Raw genomic sequence first — 18513 nt, 5'->3', positions numbered from 1 at the left:
AGATGCGAAAGCATTAAAGGGCACGTGAAGCAAAAAAAAATGCGACGTTAAAAACCGATGGTACCAAAACCCATGAGAGGAAGTGGTGACGTCACGCTACACATGATGACCTAACGTGATTACATCGTCACGTCAAACGTCGCGTGATAACGTCATCACACCAAAGGTCGCGTGATGATATCATGACGTGAAACGTTACGTTACCTGACAACGGCATTGTCTTGTGATGATATCACCTGATGACGTCATGTGATGACGTTATCACGTCAAACGTGAAGTCAAGCGATGAGTCAAATGATTATGTCACCTGATGACGTCTTGTGATGCCTCTTGGAGAAGCAGTACCTTGTGCGCTTCCTGCTCCTTTGCACTGTCTCCGGCATCGGTCCACATTTTTGTGTGAGCACGCCCCGCCACGAAAAAACCTACAAACTAATAACTAACAGCAGCACAAATTACCGGCAGGCATTGTAAGTTGTGCCATTGCTGATATGTAGTGTACAAGATATATCAGAGCGGCTTTCGCTTGCAATGATAACTGACTGTGAAACATTGTGGAGTGTGCTCCCTTCTTTTATTGCGATAGCAATTATATCGACATTCCAAGTGGATTTCTGCCGTCAGTGTCGCCATCGCCATGAGGTTCCGTATGACTTCCAACGGCGATGAAATCGTCGCCGCGCGCCGTATGCTGTATATGCGAGTGAAAGCGCGCGACCGACGCGCGCTTTCACGGAGAGCGAACGCACGGCGGAGCGCAAACGCTACTTCTTTCATCGCGCGAAAGACAGTGGGGGGACGAGAGGGAGGGAGGGGAGGCAACGTTTAACTGCTGCGCCAAATTGGCGCTGAGCCGTGCTCCCTCAAGGGCTGCAGAAGATAGCGCCAACCTTTCCCTTTCCCTCAAGAACCACTTATCATATCATCATCATCAATGCGGAACTATATTAAAACGTTGCGAGGCGAGAAGGTGGTAAAAACTTCCGACGCTTTGGCGCTGAGCCGTGCTCCCTCAAGGGCTGCAGAAGATAGCGCCAACCTTTCCCTTTCCCTCAAGAACCACTTATCATCATCGACGAGTGTCCCGTTCTGATCTCGTCGAAAACCTCAGACCACCCCCAGAAGTACCGGCAACAGTCACCAACGCCGCACGCGTTCCGTGCGAACGCGGGCCAAACGCTGACGGCGTCGACAACAGTTCTGCGCGTTGCTGGTGCTGCTGCATGTCCAAGTTTATGCAGCCTATAAAACTACTATCCTTACTCCGTATAGCTCTTTACTAATTTGCTATCGCAATTGATGCTTCGCCTTTCCGGTGAAACTGCGACATTTTTAACACGAAAGTGTTTTATGCCGGGGTCCACCAAGACTTCACTGACGTATTTCCGTCACGGATATGACGTTCTTACAATGTACACGAACATAATACAAAGAAAGAAACCAGAAGAAAAAGTTCCACAAACATGCAAAATTTGGAAATCGAACCCACGACCTCTCGGTCCGCGACGATAGATCGCCGAGCGTTTAACCCATTGCGCCACAAACGCATTTGCAGAGAGCTACACAGACGCGCCTTATATATCTAACACTCCTCCGTGTACCCGCGCTCTTGCTCGGGGCGGTGCCGCCGCCTACGAGCAGAAAAGAGAAGTACTGCATTATGACACTAACGCGCACCGACAGTGAACGCTTCGGTGGTCTCAGCACTACGACGCCTCGATGCCAGCATTCGAAGGGACGCTGGCATCAAGAAGCACTACCAACGCCACCTAGGTGGCGTTCACCGTACTCAGCACAGCGGAGCGTGGCCTCCGCAATTAGCTCTGAAAATGTTTCTGAAGTTGATCGCGGAGGCTGCAATTACGACGCGCTGTACGCGCTGATTTGACTCGGTGACGATTCAGTTACGTGCTTTGTCTTGCGCGTTGTATTAGTGTGTCAGTTACGTGCTTCGTCTTTCGCGTTGTGCTAGCGTGTGCAGCGTAGTGCAGCTTCCATATGCACGACGGTTGCTCATGGTCATCGACGTTGGTAGTCGTGATGGAGGAGACGTGCCACCAGGCGTCAGCGTGGGTGCATCAACGCCTAAGGGCGCTTTAGCCACAAAACACCAATAGACATTATATATCAATGTGCAATAAACATTACACTACTTCTGTGAAGACACGTTTCACTTTCGTGTTCTATACCGATTCCTATATAAGAGGGATCAACCACATTTTTGTTATTATCTCTTCTTCACTCTCCGCCACCACTTGATGATTCCGTCGCATTGCTTAGCTTTCCAGCGTAATTACCGCGTTCAAGGCACCTAATATATTCACATACGACATTTTATATTCCTTATTATTATTTATTACCAACAGAAAAATATAACAAATTTGGAGTAATACATTGAAACATGAAAACATGGCAAGGGAGGCCTCTTGAGGGCCCACTACACTGTAAAATAGTTTAAGCCCTTAAAAGTCAATATGGGTCTAAAACGGACAATAACTCCCACCCTCACATCTTTGGGTGTAAGGGGGTGAGTTATCGGCCAATTCACACCCTCATTCACTTAAGGGCTTGTGTTATTTCACAGCGTATCCCAAATGCGCTACTCAGGCAAGAATAAAGGAAGAACAGAGCAAGCACAAGACGCAGGCACACAAAAGGTGCCGTCAACATAGCCCAGTAAACGGGACAATCGGTCATCACACCGGAGGGGGCAGCGTCATGGTTTCATGTATGCCGAACGGTAATTCAACGCGTGAGCTGCTTTGCTGTAGTAACGCATGGATGATACAATATTAACTGTGCACTACTGTATACACGGCGCACGTTCGTAGAGATGTTCAATTCTTCGCGCTACATAGTAATCAGAAGACTACAGGGTGCTACTGCTTTGGAGCCAATGCTTCGCTAATGCTTAGTGCACGCTACCTTACTCATTCGCCGTAGCAACTCTGGCAATACATGTGCATTTTTATCAAATGCTGCACCAGCTATTTCGGCGACTGGCTCAAGGAGCAGTATTAATCGAGTATTTTCATTACACCTTGTGCCTTTTAGTGTAACATCATATTTTGATCGAGAGGCATGCAATTGAGTATCCGCTTAAAATATATCAGCTTTCTGGTAGACGGTTAATATACGGTATGTAGGAGCACACAACAGAACAGACAATGTGCCTCATTCTGCAAAAATTTTCCGCACGAGGCGTGGAGCATTGAAACTAATAACAAGATCTAGTTTTGCGTTAGAACTCCTTGGACGTCGACGTTGTAACTGTACGAGGGTGCGACACGTTGGCGCCAAGCAGCAGGCGTGGCAACTCGTACTGCGCAGAAGGAACAGCGTCCTTGCAGTTACCACCGTCAGGAGCGCTGCCAGTCGCGTCGCAGGCGTCGCACTAGTAACTAGGAAGCTTATCAGCCAGAATGCGGCCCGTGTAGTAAGCAACATAGCAACAAAGAACGTTAAACGAATAGTGGGAGTGGCTGGTGTAAAAGTAACAGGCTATGAATAATATAACTAAGAAGTAAACGCGAAGTCAGGAGAGAAACGGTTTATGATAACTCAAGGGGAAGTCCTTGTCGAATAGAGGTCAGGGTGCCTTAGAACGCGCTGTTATAAAGCGAAATACACCAAGAAAGATGAAACATGCGCTTGCTGCTAGGGCAACGTTGGAACATCTTATATTAGAATGCGAAGATATCTACGCGGTTCATACAACGAAAAGACGCAACGCACCAAGGAAAAAAAGACGAAAGGAAAGAGCGCAAACCTACGCGGTTGTAGGTTTAATCTCCGCTGGCATCCTTATGGATGGCCGTATGATTGAGAGAGAGAGAGAGAAATAACTTTTGTTAGGTAGCCGGCAGATTGGTGGCGTTGGGGGGAGGGGTGTATCCCGCCTAGATGGCGGCCGGAAGCCCTTGGGCTCTGGCGGCATCCTCGGCCTGCTGGAAGGCCCAGAGTTGCTCTTCGGGTGCCGAGCTGAGCAGCATGGTTTCCCACTGCTTCCCATCCTTAATTTTTCGGCACTTTCGGGGGTGCCTGAGGGCAGGCCCAGATATTGTGATCCACGTCTGCCCTTTCTTGACAACATTTACACTTGGCCGAATGTTGTTCTTGATGATAATGATTATAATTTACCGGGTTTGGATACGTATTGGCTCGAAGGAGGCGCCATGCCACCGCCAGCTGCTTATTAGGTGATGGGTGTGCTGGGTCTAAAACGGACCCTCCCAATCTGTAATGGTTAGTTAACTCCCTGTAGCTAACGATCCGGTCTGTTCTCAGCCGCAGCCACGGCACCCCGCTGACTCGGCTTGTGAATTCTCGAGCAACGAGTAATTTTAACGCGAAAGCGTTAAGGGCCCCTTGTCGCAGAAAATCCGGCGTCTGCGACGGTGTTAAAACATTCTTAAAATTACATGTGCACTTGGCTTCAAGTACAAGAAACCATTAAAATACTAATGACTATGGCACATATAATCAACAGGGCGCATTATGGCGTAAGCTCCGGTGTCCTTGGCGGAAATAATCATGCCGAACCACATCATCCCGAACAACCCTGACCGGGCAGCCCTTCGCGTGGCGCAACGAGTTAGTGAACAAAAATTGAATTTCTCAAAATAAAATCTGTCAGACAAATTGTAAAGTACAACTTAACCATGACCTACGGACGTGATAGCGTCGGATTGTAATTTAAATATACGATAAAAAAGCCTGATAAGCAGCCAGGGATCTTTGAATGCTATCGCGTTCCACTTTTAAAGGCGAAGCTTACCCGTCCTCGAAATTTTTTTTTCTGTCTCGGTGTGAAAAGCGGCTATTTTTAACGCGATAGCGTTAAGGGCCCCGTGTCGCAGATAATCCGGCGTCGGCCGGGTGGCGGAGAAAATCATCTCCAACCCCGACCGCGCAGGCCCTCCACGTGGTGCAAGGTTTTGGTGAACAAAAATTTAATTTCTCACAGTGAAATCCGTCAGGAAAATGGTAAAGTACGACTTTACCATTCGGCGTCGGATTCGCCATCAGATTGTTTACCAATCGGCGTCGGATTGTAATTTGAATGTACGAGAAAACCTAAATTTGCTACGAGGAAACTCAAACACAAACCCCTTTTCCAGCATTTCTACCAGACCTACAGCCGCGCGTTGCGATGCGAACGGGTCCCCATAACGCTATCGCGTTCTACTCTTAAAGGCGAAGCTTAAGCGTCCTCCAACTTTTTGTGAGCTTTTCCCGGCGCTATTGCTGGTACTTTGAACGTAAAATTTTGCACGGAGGCTGCTCCTCTATATCTAATTTATGTTGAAATAAGTTCTCTATGCGGTGTAATATTTTGTTGAATGTTGGTCTATATGTTGAACTGCGATTAAAGCCGCCCGTGTAAGAAGGGTACGGAGGACTAATAGGGAAAGCGTTTCAAAACTATGTGGGAGCTCCGAGAACATCCGAGAACATGAGCTGAATAATATAGTTAAGCACGTGAAAAATGCTATGTGCTTGAGGGCGAAAATTAAGTTTAACCCAGACTTGGTTTGCTCACAATTTTTAAAAATAAAGTTCGGTGCGAGTTCAGGAATGTAGTCTCACTGTTTCTGCAAACATCGATATATTCGCATCTGACACGGTTAGTTTAAAGAAACATTATTGCGGAATCTTGTGCAAATGGTGACGGTCAAACGCAAGAGTACTACATTGAATTGCATATATTAGACAGTTTTAGTTTAGCGTTTTTACGCTCCGCTTAGCCGCTGAGCGGAGCGGAAGCACGAATGCGCATGCGTCCTCCGCTCAGCCGTAAGCGGGCTAGCGGAGCGAGAAACACGGTCCGCTTACAAGCTGCCTAAGCGGAGCGTTGCTGCCGTCTTCCGCTAGCGAGTGTGGTCGATGCACGCGCCCTCTCTCGCGCGTACATCGAAGCACCTAGCATCGAGGTACTAGTCGCGCGAGCGCGAATAACTTGTGTAATACACCTCCAACTGGTTGTTTAAGGAAATAAAGTGAACAGCACAGCTAACAAAAACGTCGCCAGCGCATTGGCGTTAGAAAGGATTGGATTGGATTCGAAACGCAACCACGCTGGCTATCACGTGGCGTTCACTAAGTCGACGCTTCCTTTCCAACTCGATAAAATGGACCGGCAACGCATTACAAGCACCCGTCTGATACTACATGAACAAATAATTTATATATAGATATTCGCCTTACTTTGTAAAAGTGACAAAACGGTTTTTTATTTTGTTTCACTACGCTGAATTTGGCCAGAGGGCGCTGCAACAACGAAAGGTCCGCTCCGCTACGCTACACGCATAACTAAAACGTGAAAATCGCCCGCCGCTCCGCTGTGGCTTAGCGGGGCAGCTCGGAGCGGAGCGGACCGTAAAGACGCTCAACTAAAACACTCTATTACCCGCTCCAACCACGCTACACCCGCTGTTCCATTGTAGTTTTGCCGATTCCTAGAGCGCGGGCTCGTTGAATAGCTCTAGCATGCGTTGAAATGAACCTTTCCTGAACGCGGCTCCAACCACGCCATCAGGCTCTAAACTTTCTACGGCCTGACGGTACAGCTCCGTCATCGTGACTCACAGTAATTGTAACGTTTTTGGAAATCACGTGTCTCATATGAAATGTTGCTGTGGCTTCTCTCGACAGTGTTCTCAAACCTTACTGTCTCACTATGAATGTAAAAGTGTGATTCCCCTGTTTTGTGCAATTTGTACCTTGCAATTTGTACAGCTATTATTATGTTTATTATCATTTGCGCCTCGGTAAACCACACTCACTTGACTGTGCCGCAGCAATCATTTGTTCACTCTCCGCAGCCTACATGACGGTACACCGGTAAAATTATACACATTTGTATCGGAGGAGTTTGCGGAATATGCGAAGCAGGCTAAAAAGTATGACAAATTCCTTTCGATTAAAGCACAAAGCTTCTAGTTACAAGCAGCACTGTTAGGGTACCGGAAGTATGAGCGCAACGTACTCAATTTCAGTGAGCCTGTAGACGCCACACAGTACTTGAAATGTTGCCAGTTTCCACGCCCAAAATGTTCTGTACACCGTGTCAAAGCGTATGCGTAGCTTGTATTGATTATAGACCTTATGGGAAAGTGGCTCCATCTGTCGGCGTCACAGCGCAACCAGCTAGCGGAAGCCATGTTGTAGGATTAAGCTCGCTACAAACCCTTGAGACCGCGCTGCGGCCATCGCACAGCAGCAATTTTGGCGAGATAATAGTAGGTAAATAGATAACAGCAGCTCTCTTGGCGTGTTTGACTTCATGTGTTCTTGTATGCAGTACCGGTATAGAGATGAAACGCGAGAGCCCGCCGGCGGTAGCCCAGTGGCTATGACGTTACACGGCTGAGCTCAAGGTAGTGGGTTCGAACCCGGCCACGGTGGCAGCACTTCAAAGGCGGCGAAATGCAAAAAAAAGAACGCCTTTGTAAGATTGAAGTGCACTTTAAAGAACCCCATGGGGTCGAGGTTATGCCGCAGTCCCCGCTACGTCATGCCTCATAATCAGATCGGGGTTTTGGCTGGTAAAGTATACCACAACAAAATCTTTTTAAAAAATTGTAAGTAGTCCGTGAGGTAACGCTGGTGGTCATACTTCATGAGATGCACTGAATTATGAGCAAGGCGTCCTAAGCAGTTAAGCCTAACCGTATTTCTTTTTTTTTTCAATAATTCATTTGCTGGTAAAAAACGCAAGGTGGCGAACATAAACAATTTACTGGTCTTTCATAGTAGGCCAGAACTTACGTTTTTCTTCGCTTCCAATCTCCGCATATTTGTTTGCAACAAGTGTTATCTCTCTTTTTTTTTAAGTTGCACTAGAAAACGTCGAGCATCCTCCATATCTTTATAATAATATTTATAGTGTTCATGGCTGCTTCCACTTCGCCAAGAATATTTTTATGCACAGGCTATAAAAATGGGGTCAAGTACACAAATCAAAGCCGATTCTAAGCTTTTCGGGGCAATTTTTATAAGAGGATGCTCTCGCGAAACGTAATTCCTTCCATGTACCCATGCTGTCGTTGCTTGACGAGCCGGTGACATCACGCAGGCATCGACTTTGTACGTAATCAAAGCTTAGGAAACGCGGCGACTGTCAAGATGTCGCAGAAAAATCGCACGTCTATCCAAAGGCGCCCAATGGTGGATTTGTTGTGTGTACTGACATTTCTTTGGCGCCCGCTTGTGCTAAACCGAAGTTTTCTTAGAAGAGAAGCACAAGTCTAAAGAAATGAGCACTTACGTGGTGATTTATCTCGCCTAAGTTGAAAAAGCAAAAAAAAAATCTTTTGACCATTTCGGAGTCGTTTCAAACAGCTAATTAAGCAAAGTTATAACTGTTCTGTTTATTTCTTGAGGTGGGTTTTTTAATCTATTCCAATGTTGCCCCTAACTTAGTACCGCGAAGATTTACGCGAAGTGTTACTGACGCGATTGTGGAAGTTCTTTCTTGTTCTTCCTTTTTTATTTGGTTGTCTCAGAAGGCCAATGGCACTGGCAGTGCAGTTGAAGTTGCAGTTGAATAGGTCGGCTATGGTACGGCAATTCCGGGGACGTAGACATATGAACCTTGGTGGCATGATGCCAACACACTCAAAGTATGAGACATCTTCTTCCTGGGGTTTTACGCGCCAAAGCCAGTTATTATTATGAGGCACGCCGTAGTGGAGGGCTCCGGATTAATTTTGACCGCCTGGGGTTCTTTAACGTGTGCTACAACGCAAGCACACGGGCGTTTTTGCATTTCGCCTCCATCTAAATGCGGCCGCCGCAGCCGGGATTCGATCCCGCGACCTCGTGCACGCTCTGCAGCGCAACGCCTTAGCTAAGTGAGCCACCGCGGCGGGTCACTCAAAATATGAGACAAGGCGAAAGACTGCAAGTAAGGCATCAAGAGGAAACAAGCAATATATTGCACTCGTGCATAATTTGAAAACACGCAACTCATGCAGGAAATTCCCCAGGCATCTAAGCCATAGAGAACCACGACCTAGATAGAGTACCTCGTTGTACCTCGTATATACTTCGCTGAGCCCAAGGCGACAAGACTTGAATGTTTAAGTGGTGCTCTGTTTTGAGCGTATAGAACTTTCTTCTGGAAGTTTACTTCCCAAAAAGCACATTGAGCTTGTGTTAGGTACTGAGTTATCGCGCTGGCCCCTGTCTGGCGGCTACCCTCAGGCATGACTTGTGCGAGGCTGCCGAAAGATGGCAGCAGTATTTGCGTAACGTCTAGGCTGAACAGTGTACACAAGCCGCGCAGCGGGCTGTGTTTGCTTCAACAACAATAACAATTCCACTGTATATCCGGCTCTTTATTTCTTTTGTAACATGTAGCACGCTTTCTGCGAATGCTTAAATCCTCCACACCTCCACACCTAAGCATACATTTAATCGATTAAGCTGTGCGCGGAACCCCAGGCACTTTTACTAACTGTATTTTTGGCTTTACTGCAATGCACTATGCCAAACTAACGGTGTGTAATAGTGACTTTTGCAGTCAGCGCTTTGTATGCACAGTTTAGGCGTCTTACCGGATGAGAAATGTACACGTTGTATCGGGACCAAGCCGGGTGGTACCGACAAGGCACAGCAAACGCAAATTTGCACTTTGCCTTTGATCGGTGACCGGCGCAATCATTATTTATTATCATTATGACGCAATTAGTACCACACAACGGGTGAGGCAGATCTCTCAGGCCTTGATTGGAGTGCAGACGGACGTATTTGGTTGAACATCCCGAAGCGTCGGCTCTCACAGTTGTCGTAGTTCAGGGCTCGGGGTTATTTTGATCTCTTGGCGCCTTTTTAACGGGCACACAATCCCGGGTATACACGATCGTTTTTCATTTCGCCACCATCAGAATGCGGCTGCCACGGTCACGATTCGAACACACGACCTCATTGGTGTTCAGCAGCAAGTTGCCATAGAAACTGAGCCGCCGCGAGGGGTGAACGTTAAGTGCGAAAACTTGCGTAACTACACAGCGTTGTCAGAGGTTTCAAGCCGTTCCACATTGCTAAAACCGTGCCACTCAAGGAGGTTTAATAAAACCTCCGTGGTGCTACTATAGGGCCCACCATTACAGGAAGCAAGGAGCGTCTCGCCTCTCAAGAGCTGTGCTACGAAACAGCGCCGCCTTTGAATGACATCCCGGAAGTGACGCCGCGCTTGCTTAGTTCCGGTTTCTCGTCGACGATTGCCTTCAGCGCCATGTGCTCTATAGAGGGCAACTTTGCGTCGACGCTTGCGAAGGGTTCCTGTATAAACAAGAATAATGCTACCTGTAAGTGGACTAGCGTCAACGTTATTGTTTGTTTTTGTTTTTTACTCGTGGTACTAGGTGCATGTATTTTAGTGATGGAACTTGGGCAGAAGCGCAGATATAACAAGACGTGGAAATGGGGTAGGTGGGCTGGGAGTGTTGTATTTTATACACGCTCGCTTTTATTATACGCATGATGAAATTCTGAAACCATGCTTATCTCAGTAAGGGAGCTAGCTGCCATTCAAGTCAGGCCTCTCTGACTCAACTGCGAAATCGTTGCTCTTGACGTGCCCATAGTGAAGCGTTCGTGCAGGTGCTTCCTTGCCATAAGGTGACCCTTAAGCTCCACCTTTCTCTTTTTCTTGCTACTAGCCCTGCGAAAGTGCTGCACCTGAATGCACGTAGAATCAATCAAATTTATTGACTGCTTACTTCTGTCGTGCGCTTCGGCATTTTTTTTTTATTCCTTCATCCAGCTTCGCACTGTATACGTACAAGCTTGGAACTTTCTTCGAACTTTACGAAAAAGATATCGAACAAAAAAGCTAACTTTACAAAAAGATATCACGCGTTGGCCTTACTTTCCATCTCATCATCAGCCTATATTTATGTCCACTGCCGGACAAAGGCCTCTCCCTGTGATCTCCAATTACGTACCCCTGTCTTGCGCTAGCTGATTCCAACTTGCGCCTGCAAATTTCCTAACTTCATCATCCCCACTTTCAATCTCGAGCATCATCAAAGCTTGATGCTTTGCTTTTTGAAAACTTTCGCGGTCCACGCCGCGGCGCCAATTCGAAATTTAATATGATGAGAAACTTTTTGGGCACAAGGTCATTCCCGCTGTTTATACGCCCAACAAGCTCACCATTGAAGTCCATTCAAACCGATCGAATCCACTCTGCTCTTGCAGTTCAATCTCCACCAAGACCAGCACCCGACTCGCGGAGAAAACATTTTCACTCGAATATTTGACAATCCCGGTGCTGCGCGCAAGACAGCTTTTATGACAGGTCTTCCGGTAATTAATGTCTCACCCGGAGCTTCCAAACGACGCCTCCCAACTCCCCGGCTTTATTTGCCACGCTCGTCTCGCGCAACGATCGATTTTTCTCTATTTTCTCACCATCTCATCTCACTCCGCTTCGCTGCTCGCAATCAGGGGAAAATTTGTCAAGTCACCGACAGCCGTTCGCGCAGCTTTAGTCGAAAACAGACTCTGCCGGGAAACAGACGGGTTGGCATGGTGCGCACCCCTTATTAATCAACGTCATGCCATTAAAAAGCAATGGAGATGGCATTCAGGGAACTGTAAAACGTGTCCCGATATTAGTGCTGCTTCGCGGACGCTATACAGTTGGCTGATTATCCACTCTGAATTAGCAGAGCTCTCCGCACACGCAATGCATCCTGGCCCTCATACAATGAAAACGTATTTGAGGTGCACAATATTCGGCCGGGTGGCGGCCGGTCAAAGACCGGCGTCAGAAAATCTAGCGCGTGTGTCGCCGACATGGCGAGGAAGTGATTTTTTACAGTTCGTGCCCGCTCGGCGTGTACTCCGCCGAGCCAGGTGTCGTTTAGCGAGGGAGACGCGCATCGGTTGCAAACCTGCGTATCAATTTCCCCCTTTGAGTACTGCCGTACATGTTCTTTTAACAGCAGAGCTGTTTCAGCCGGCCGTTATTCCGTTAGTCGTCCCCAAAAATTGTGGGCCGATCCTGGCAGTTGTGCAGAAAGGGTCCAAGCGCAATGGCACATACCCCTGTGAACTAGCCAAGCTGAGCCTGGCTAAGTCTAGCTAAGCAGGGTTGGGACTACTTAAGCTCAGTCAGTCATCGATAGCCAATCAATAGCTAATCGATAATCGAGCAATAATTAATAAATCCCGGAAAATGCTGGGGATGACTCGGTAGTGCTTAGCCTAGCCCAAATACGTAGCCAGTACCTTGCGATAGCCAATCAATATAGCTAATCGATAATCGATCAATAATCAATAAATCCCGGAAAATTCTGGGGATGACTCGGTAGTGCTTAGCCTAGCCCAAATACGTAGCCAGTACCTTGCGATAGCCAATCAATAGCTAATCGATAATCGATCAATAACCAATAAATTCCGGAAAATGCTGGGATGAGTTGGTAGTGCTTAGTCTAGCCCAAAAGCCAGGACTAGCTAGGTACCCATCAGCTCCGCCGTCTCTTTAGCATTGCGCCTCCAGTACAAGCTACGCTAGTCTTTTTTTTTTTCACATACCGTGTCTGTGTGTGTGTGTGCGTGTGTGTGCGTGTGCGTGTGCGTGTGCGTGTGCGTGTGCGTGTGCGTGTGCGTGTGTGTGTGTGTGTGTGTGTGTGTGTGTGTGTGTGTGTGTGTGTGTGTGTGTGTGGTGGGGTGGGGTGGGGTGGGGTGGGGTTAGATATATGCCACTTTAGTGGCCGCAGGCCAATGAATAATGGCACGTTGTTACTGCGAATTCGTTTTATTCTAAAACACCCATTCGGAGGTAATACTGAAGTTCACGTCCATGGCCGGACGGGGAGAGCGGGCCCATGTGTCACGTAATGCAAAGATCGCATTGCATGACGACCTGCTGTGCCAGATGTTCCCAATTCAACATCACCACAAGGAGCTACCAAAGCGGGATCGTAAAAGAGAACCATACAAAAGCGCCCATGCCGACTGATGTGATTGATTAGACTAACGGCTGCTCCGTTGGTGGTGTTACCGTTGATTGACTGCTTCATGGGGTTTCACGGGCCAAAGCACATAGGTGCACTGAAGAACCAGGCCGTGCTCCTAAATTTATGTGAATAAGCACTATTTTTTTCCAGCGAAGCTTGTATACGCTAGGCTGCGCCGGCGATGTAACGTCAAAAAAATCAGCTGCTCTCAGAGCTGCACAGGTGGTCGGCACGCGCTCGTGCCACTGCTCCCGCGTTCGTCATCGTGGTCTGCTTCCACAGCTGGCTGCGTTGCCGCTAATCATTCCAGCGTAGCATTTCACTTCTCTTCTGTCGTCGTAATGGGGAGGCCGCGTTTACGGGGTATGAGCCATTGCTTAAGGGGGTATGAGCCATTCATTGTCTTACGTAACGGACAGATTTAATTTTGAAGTAAATTTCATGGAAATCCATTCAGAATGAACGCGCTCGGGAAAAGGCTCGTTGTCGACGTGCCGATTCTAGCGTGAGGGCTTCCGAAGCCCTGGCGAAACGTCAGCGAAGAGCCGCCGACCCCGAGTTGCGGGAGCGCGATGTTGAGGCCAAACGTCAGCGTCGTCTAGCGCTCCAGGAAACCCGACAACGGCTGGTGCACGCCTCGGCAACGCTAGCGCCAACTTCCCCGGAGCGACGGCCTGGTTTCAACGCGAGTTTCTCAACCAGAACTTCGGAGCCAGCTGCAGTGTGTGATGACCGGTTGTGGTTCGAGCACAACGTGGTACTCGTCAGTGCAATTCTTTCGAGGAACACCGAAGAAACACACGACAAGCTTCGCTTACCCCCATTTCCTCGACAGAGGAAGGACTACTTTTTTTTTTCATTTCGCCAACAAAATGTGGCCGCTAAGACAGGAAATTGACCCCGCGACCTCATTATCGATAGCAAAATGTTATAGCCGTTGAGCATCACTGGTGGGTTAATATCAGTAACGGCGGGTTAGGTATCATTATGCTACATCTATCTTTTTGGTGATACTCTATTCATTCGATACCCGTCTCCACTTACGATTTTGATTTTGCGTTATCGGCAAACCATATGCTGCACCAATACGCCCCCTTTTTGGCCTGCGTAAATCGGGAGAACTTTCTGCTATCGTTTTAATCACAGTGGTCATCATGCGGCAACAGAGAGATAAGACCTGTTTATCGATCTCCCGAAAATGGCGGGCGCGAAGAACCCTGCCGAACTAGCGAAAGAAGCCACAGCTATTGACTGTCAGCCACAAATCACTGAAGCTTATCGAAAGCCAGGAAAGCTTCTGCTTCAAGCAACAGCGCCAAATGCCAACACCAGATTCGCCACCGGCCAGCCAATATTGACATCCTACATTCGTACACCTCTGCCAAATTCTAGCGAAAACGCTGAGCTAGTGGTAAAGTTGTGTCGCCAAGATAGCTCGCTGCCATATCTGGATACCACTGCTGTGAAAATGAAGCCCCTCCACCCTCCTGCCCCCCCTCCCACCAAAAAAAAAAAAAAAGGAGCAAGTATTTCGAAACAACCTGACGTTGAAAAAACAAGGTTAGTTTCCACTGCTGCTAAGACCCGCCGCTTATAGCTTCGTGAGTAATTTGGTCATGCCAACAGCCATGTCACAGTGAGCGGCCCTCTCAAAAAAACCAGACAGCGCTGTTGAAGGTACATCCAGAATCAGCCAGTTAGCAACCAGTGTCGCAGAGCTGCTCCCTGGAGAGTACGATTAAGCGTCAGTGTAACACTGACTACTCGTTGGGTAGGCTACTCCTTCTGGAGAAGTAACCATTTGTCCCATATTTGACCCCCATAATTTGGCTCCCTTTTCTTACAGCGCTTATGATTGCCTACAGAGCGCTTTCACATTTCAGGGGATCAAACGAAGTTAAAGTGCTCTCAATGGAAAATAAATTGTTGCCGGTACTCCTTTATTTACTTGGCGTATAACGCGCCACCTCAACAAGGCATCCTTGGATGGAAGCCAATCATGAACCCGTCTTTACGTCTTTACGTGATGAGAGCTTTGTGGATACAAGTTTTATGTACCTGCTGTGATGGGTGGCTCCCAGCGAATCGAGAACCGATCCTGCGCAGACCTTTGTGCATGCGGATATTCGACAGCTTGTACCAGTATAGTCGTATGTATACAGAATTGAAATAGCTGCAGTCAGGTCGGCTACCAACAATCCAGAACTGCTCGGACTTGGAGAGAGGTTTGTGTTAGGTGTTTCAATAGCTCGTAGACAATCAGGTCTAGGCCAATCCACAAGAAGCCTTACGCAGAAAGAGCTTTGTGGATGCGGACTATGAATAGCTGTTATCGGATCGGCTCACAGTCAATAGAGAGCAAGAACTTGTTTTGCGTAATGAGAGCTTTGTAGGTACGAGCCTTCAATGGCAGCTGCAGCCGATATACCTCCCATGTTGCTGCACCGTTCTAATGAGAAAGACAACTCTCATAACGAGTAAGGCCACGATAAATGAGATACAGGAGTGCAATATGAAAGCGAACGATGTCTTCATCGTGTGTCTCTTTCGTCCTTCAGGGAAAAGGAACCTCGGTCCGGAGCTCTTCTTCCTCTAATTAGAGCAGGAAGGCGCAGTGCGCCGTAGGCGTAAGATTTGCACACGAGTGAGAATGCGCGGAGTTAATTACGCCGACATCCCGGCGCCTTGTTTGCAGCACGCGTGCGAGTGGTGCACCTCTAGGTGTTCTTGTTGTTGTAGTTCTTTCTGTTCTCTTTTCATGTGTTACTTTCTTGCTTGCACTAAATGTGCATGGCCCAGATAGATACGTAGCCCAAGCACAGGAACTACCCTCCGCGCCCAAAGTACCACTAATATCCGGCATCTGTGCGACAAGGTTGGGACATCCTTATTTCGACATCAGTATCATCATCATCAGCCTATATTTATGTCCACTAAAGGACGAAAGCCTCTCCCTGCGATCTCCAATTACTTGCTCTAGCTGATTCAAACTTGCACCTGCAAATTTCCTAACTTCATCACCCCACCTAGTTTTCTGCCGTCCTCGACTGGGCTTGTCTTCTCTTCGTACCCCTTCTGTATCTCTAATGGTTCACTGGTTATCCATCGTACGCATCAAATGACCTGCCCAGCTCCATTTTTTTCCTCTTAATGTAAACTAGAATATCGGCTATCCCCGTTTGCTCTCTGATCCACAGCGCTCTCATCCTGTCTCTTAACGTTAGGCCTAACATTTTTCGTTCCATCGCTCTTTGTGCGGTCCTTAACTTGTTCTCGAGATTCTATGTTAACCTCCAAGTTTCTGCCCCGTATGTTAGCACTGGTAGAATGCAATGATTGTACACTTTTCTTTTCATACCGACATACGTATACTGACGAGATCAGTATGCGCTGGTCTTAAGGTAAAGAATTGTCCCTCACGGCCGACTCGTTCTCCGTTTGTAAGCAACACTGAAGGCTCGCGGGTTTGACACGAGTGAGTGTACGAACGCGATTGGCTTAAGGAGAAATCTGGATATGACATATGTGTCGTGAAAACTCTTCGGCCACACAAAAACCAAACGCTTTCGCATAAATCGCTGGCGCAAACTTGTCGCGAAAGCCGACAAGGAGAAACAGCACTTTATGATCTCCCGCGAACAGCGGTAAGTCCCATGTGCTTTCTTCCATATTACTTTCTTTTTAACGACACTTTGCGAACCTTCCAAGACCTACCTCAGCGAGGTTGCGTACCGTTGTCTTGCCCAACAGCCCATATGCAACAGGAACGCTCTAGGTTGTTTACTACCCTTAAAGGTGACTGGTTGAGGCCTTCTTTTCTACGGAACCACACCGTGGTAAAGCGAATAATACGAAATAGTATCATTGTAGCGAATTGACATCATCCAAGAGCACAGTTCCTTTAATAAAGCCAATCTTCCTATCGCTTACTTTCCTAGGGTTTGAAATGTGGCGCATCTGCATGGTCGGTCTTTCGCCGAGTAAAGTGTATAGTTTATCGTAGCGCTTTTTTTTTTCTTTTTTTGAATCGGCCTGCTCTAATCTTTGCGCCGGACCTGGATACAGTGTCATAGCAAAGGGGGCAAAATCCCGGAGACAATGAAATAGGAGACAATGTGTACAGTCACGTGGGTCACGTGGTAGGAGTCTCTGCATCTTGCCGTCTTCACCGGCAGGCAGGTAATCGCTATCGATCGTGCATAATACTATAATCGCTTGCGTGCCATTTATTTGCCCGCTTCAAGAAGGCTTCGCTTCTGAGTTCGCTTATACGAGTCTAAACACAGTTAAATTTTTAATCCTAGCTAAGTTCACGCCAGTTCCAGCTCTTTTCATTCTATAGGTGGTATATTTTACCGCACAGTCCTACACTGTAATTGAGTACAGTACTTTAGTGAGGGTTGAACGTCTTCACTGAAACGCACACGAATCCTGTAAATCCGAGCCGGATCTAGCTCTCGCAATACTACACGCTTATTTTAGATGTCCTCTAAGCCCATGGGCCCGTGTTCAGAACGCCAGCACATTCTTCTGCCCTGCGTTCTTGCGGAAGAAAATGACATTGTTTTTCTGAGGAATGAAACAACATGCTTTACAAAAGGCCTGATTCTTTTTTTCGTTTTTCTTGGTTTTTGCGGCACCTTCAATCTGCGGCGCGAAAGACAGCCCAAAGGTAAATAATGGGACTGCTCAAGGCGACGGGTATTTTAAAACCCGCACTGCGAGCGCCTACTGCTGCTGCTTCTCTCTTATAGATCCGCTATGCCGCAGAGTAATCGATGCTGTCAAAGGAGAATTTATCGCTGTGGCTTTCAGCTGCGGTTCTATGAAAGGTGCAAACGGAGGTGTGGCTGTTTGCCGTCGAAAGACACATACAAAAGGAGGCAGGCTGGCATCGAAAGAGAGTCAATTGGTGTCTGGAGGTAAAGGTGCAGTCGGTGACGTGCGGTGAAGGGGTTTTGCAGACGACATCATTATGTTCGATTCGTGTGGGGAGATCTTCGCGTACCTACTTTGAATGGTTCTGTAACCTGTTGCCTCATTTATTGCAGGTAATCCACCTTGAACCACGTAAAGCTGTCTGGAAAATCCTTATAATATACTCACGTGTAGGTAAAAGCAAGCACTAAACTACACAAGCCACGACAACAAGCAGTAGATCAATCAATGGAACACATGGGTTGGACTTTTTGTAACTAGCACGGGAAAGCCACAGACAGGAAGCCAAGGAAGGCATAGATGAAGTTAACTATTGTTATTCATTACATTTAGAAGTAATCATGAATTAGGGTATATATTGTAGTAATTACCTTTGCATAATAGAGGATGTCCCAGCTAACGTTAGCCTTTTTCCAGAGGTTTACGTTAGCCATGCTCTTCAATGAAAAAAAGGGGGAAAAAGTAAAAAGATATGAGAAACTTAGTAACAGATACAATTTGAAGACCTACCGTGTTCGGCCGTCAGATTCCTGACGATCAAACACCACAGGTCGTATAATAGTACCCTAGCACCGTGTTTTTATTTCGATTTTTTTTTTTT

This window comes from Dermacentor silvarum, chromosome 10, assembly GCF_013339745.2.
Source record: "Dermacentor silvarum isolate Dsil-2018 chromosome 10, BIME_Dsil_1.4, whole genome shotgun sequence".
Classification (NCBI taxonomy): Eukaryota; Metazoa; Arthropoda; class Arachnida; order Ixodida; family Ixodidae; genus Dermacentor; species Dermacentor silvarum.
This window is presented reverse-complemented; position numbering follows the sequence as displayed.